Source organism: Otolemur garnettii, unplaced genomic scaffold, assembly GCF_000181295.1.
Source record: "Otolemur garnettii isolate 467f Iridium unplaced genomic scaffold, OtoGar3 scaffold00102, whole genome shotgun sequence".
In the NCBI taxonomy this organism is placed as follows: Eukaryota; Metazoa; Chordata; class Mammalia; order Primates; family Galagidae; genus Otolemur; species Otolemur garnettii.
Window position 1 is genome coordinate 5,900,935 of NW_003852497.1, and position 3,728 is coordinate 5,904,662.

The following is a 3,728-nucleotide window of genomic DNA, read 5'->3' on the forward strand; positions in this document are numbered from 1 at the left end:
AAAAAAAAAAAAGAATGATAAAATGAGTCATGGTACTATGAGTAAATGATCACGTTTAACTCAAAATCATGACTTCGTTCCAATAAACACGTGTCTACAACATTATTTCCAATGGCTACGTATTGTGCAGTGTATAAATATTCCATACTTTTCTATTGCTGATATTTAATTCATTGCACATTTTAATTTTTAGATCACAATAAACTATTTTGGACATATATCTCAGTACACTTGTCTAAAGTTTGTTGTTCAGTGATTTTCTTAGGATAAATTCATGGAACTGGAATTACCAAGACAAAGTACGGGCAAAACTTCGAGGCTTTTGATACATATTAATGAGTCACTCTCCAAAACTGTTATACCAAGTGTGTGATCAGCTCCAGGGATGGTGGTTTAAACACAGAGGGGAGAGATAAACTTAGCTAGAATGGTAACTAGAAAGATTGTGCCAGAAGGGGTAAGGATGGACACAGAAATTCCCAAACAGTTCTGTTGGTAATTTTCTACAAGAAGTTTTCATTGCTTCACTGGTGCCCGATCATAGTGGCTGCAGGAGTATCAATAAGCCTAGTTTCATTTGTTAGATCAAAAGAAGCCTTCCCAGAGAGCTGATCTACGTAAAGGTAAGGGAGCCGTAGCAAAAAGGACTCTCAAGTTGAGGGAAGAGCCAGGGATTCCTATCTGAGCCCTGTTTTATGTTATTTGTGTAGATTTGGAAAAGTCACTTCATCTTTGTATTTGTTGTTGTTATTGTTTAACAGGCCTGGGCTGGGTTCAAACCCACCAGCCCTGGTGCCTGTGGCTGGCACCCCAACCACTGAGCTATGAGCACCCAGATATACTCCATCTTTCTTATCTTGCTTTCCCCACTGTGAAACAAGAATAGTGTTACCTGTGGTTATTGTAGTAATGAAGGTGTACTTGTGGAAGGACCTAGTACAGTGCCTGACACAAAAGACATCACATTTTTATTTTGGTTTCCCCTCTACAGAAACAAAACTACTGAGCTAGTTTTATTTGAAGAAAATGAATTACTACATTCTTTGAACACAACTGTATGAGAGGGGGAATATGTTGGGGGAATCAAACCCTAAAGCCGGCGCTTGAGTTCCAAAGGCACTTTCTGGAGACACCAGCTCTCCATCACTAACTTCCCACAGGAAGCTGAGCAAATGGCCAGATCTTCTTGAAATGTATTTTTCTTGGCTCTAATGAGGGAATGTGCTCTGAATCAAAAGGTCTCAACCTGAGATCAAATTTTAGGGATGCACAGTTTTCTGGAGACGGAGTCTATAGCTGTCTGCAGATTTTCAGAGAGATTTGAGATACAGTGATAGTTGGCAAAATTCTAGAATCTACGTGGTCTCTAAAATTCATCCATATCTAACACTCTGATTCTATATTTAAGCTCCTAATAGGTTCACTCTTTTGGTTCAGTTATTTATTAATATATAATGAAGCACTGTAATATTTTAGTGGTGACTTTCTAGCCAAAACTTCAGGGTTTTTCTTGGTTTTTCTTGCCCTGCAGTTTTTTCACAGCCCTGGGGAAAAGGTATGGTCAGGGTGTTGCTACCTCAAAGTTTCTGATTACCCAAGTGGTTTCCTAGACTTATTATTCTCATCTTTCCTGGCTCATTTTTTTTTTAAAAAAAAATATGTTCTCTCTCTTGGCCAATTCACCAGAGTACAGATTTAATTAATAGGTGGCAACATACTGCAGCTCTCACTGCCAAGATCCATGATTAAGGAAAGAGCCTGTGGGTTTCCAGATCTTTGGTTTTTCTCTCTCTCTTTTTCAATTTTTTTTTCCAAATCAGGCCTCTTGGAATACACAAATCATATTCAGGACAATGTCTGATTCCAATCTTAACATGTTAAGTATAAATGTCTGTGAATATTAAAAAGTAAACTGAAGAAAAATACTCAATGTGATGATTTTGCTGGTAATTCACGTATTTACTTGTGATGAAAATGACAGTGTTAGAAGATCGCAGCACAGACCTCAGAGAAGTATTCATCCTGTCAACATTTATCAATAGGAGCCTGGGTGCAATGGCTCGTGCTTCTAATCCTAGCATTTGGGGAGGCAGAGATGAGAAGATCACTTGGAGCCAGGAGTTTGAGACCAGCCTGAGGAAACACAGTGAAACCCTGTCTCTACAAAAAAAGAAAAACATTAGCTGGGCATGGTGGAATGTGCCTGTAGTCCCAGCTACTCAGGAGGCTGAGTTAAGAAGATCACTTGAGCCCAGGAGTTCATGCTACAGTACCACCATAGTACCATCATATACCATAGTACCACAGTGAACTATAATCACACCACTGCACTGTAGCCCAACAAGCAAGACCTTGTTCATATATATATATATAATATTATATAATATTCATATATATTTATCAAGGGTCAACAGTGCACTATGCAAGAAAATGTAAAAAATAGAATGATGAACTTGAATCCTGCCTTCAGGGAGATAATCCACTATCAGAACATGTAAGAATATGGCGTATGCATGCAAAGAACAATAATGCAAGGTAGTAAGTGATAATTTGCAACTCAATACCAATAGATATAAACTGTCAAAGTTCAATAGACAGAGGGAAAGCTTTCAAATGGGGGAAAGAGAGAAAATATCATGTAGTGTTTAGCCATTGAACTGAGTTTTGAGTCGCAGGTTGAGTTGAGACACATTAAGATATTGGTGTAGACACATTCAAACAGAGGCAGTAGCATGGACAAAGAAAGGTTCAAGGCCTCTTCAGGATATGTATTTATTTCAGCACTAAGTAAAATTCCTTGACTTCTTGGAGGTAAGATAGACAAATGGGAGTAGTAAGAAACAAGAGGAGAGCACGGCTGTGTTAGATCATGGCAGGCCTTGAAAGATTAAGAAGTTTTATTTTTCCTACTCTGAGGAAGCACAGATTTGTAAAAAGGGAAGTGATGAGCTCTGGGTCTAGGTCAGGAAGATTATTTTTTGGCAGTATTTACTGGGGACACTAGCTAGGGAAGCAGGGACTAAGTGAAGATAATGGCGTCAGTAAGACAAAGAGTTAGGAAGGGAAGCTAAAAAGGACAAACTAGTAATGCTGCCAATTAGCTGGATGCAGTGGGTTAGGAGGAAGGGAAAAAATTGACTAAAGATTTAAGTCTAGGGATATGGGAAGATAATGGGAATGTACATATAGGACACCCTGATTCAGCAAAGAGTGTAGGACAGGATTTGGTCAGGAATAGGAAAATACTCAAACGAGTCATCACCAATGCCATTTTGAGAACAATATTCTAAAGATAGTACATAAATATGAATGTTCTGACAATTTCTTCTCACCTTACTTATCTTCTAGGTAAGTTTTCTTGTCCAATACTGCTATCTCAAAACATTTATATATTTTTTATCTTATTTAGAATTTGCTTCATCTTTATTTTTGTGCCACCACAAGATCTTGTATTTTTCTCTAACTCTTGATGTTATAGTTTCTGGAATAGTACATATAGTACTATATAATTTTAAAGTTTTACTTTTTTATCTATATTGCAAAGATTATAATCATTTGACTAAAAATACCCACTGGTCCTATTTTACAGTAGAATAAATCTGAGGTTGCAATCATACAGATGAACAAGGTTGTAGCAGAAAAACCGAGTGATGCTATTCTAGTTTGGTGGGAATAAGAAAACTTGCATATGCATATTTAACTGAAAATAGGCACTTGCAACCCAACTC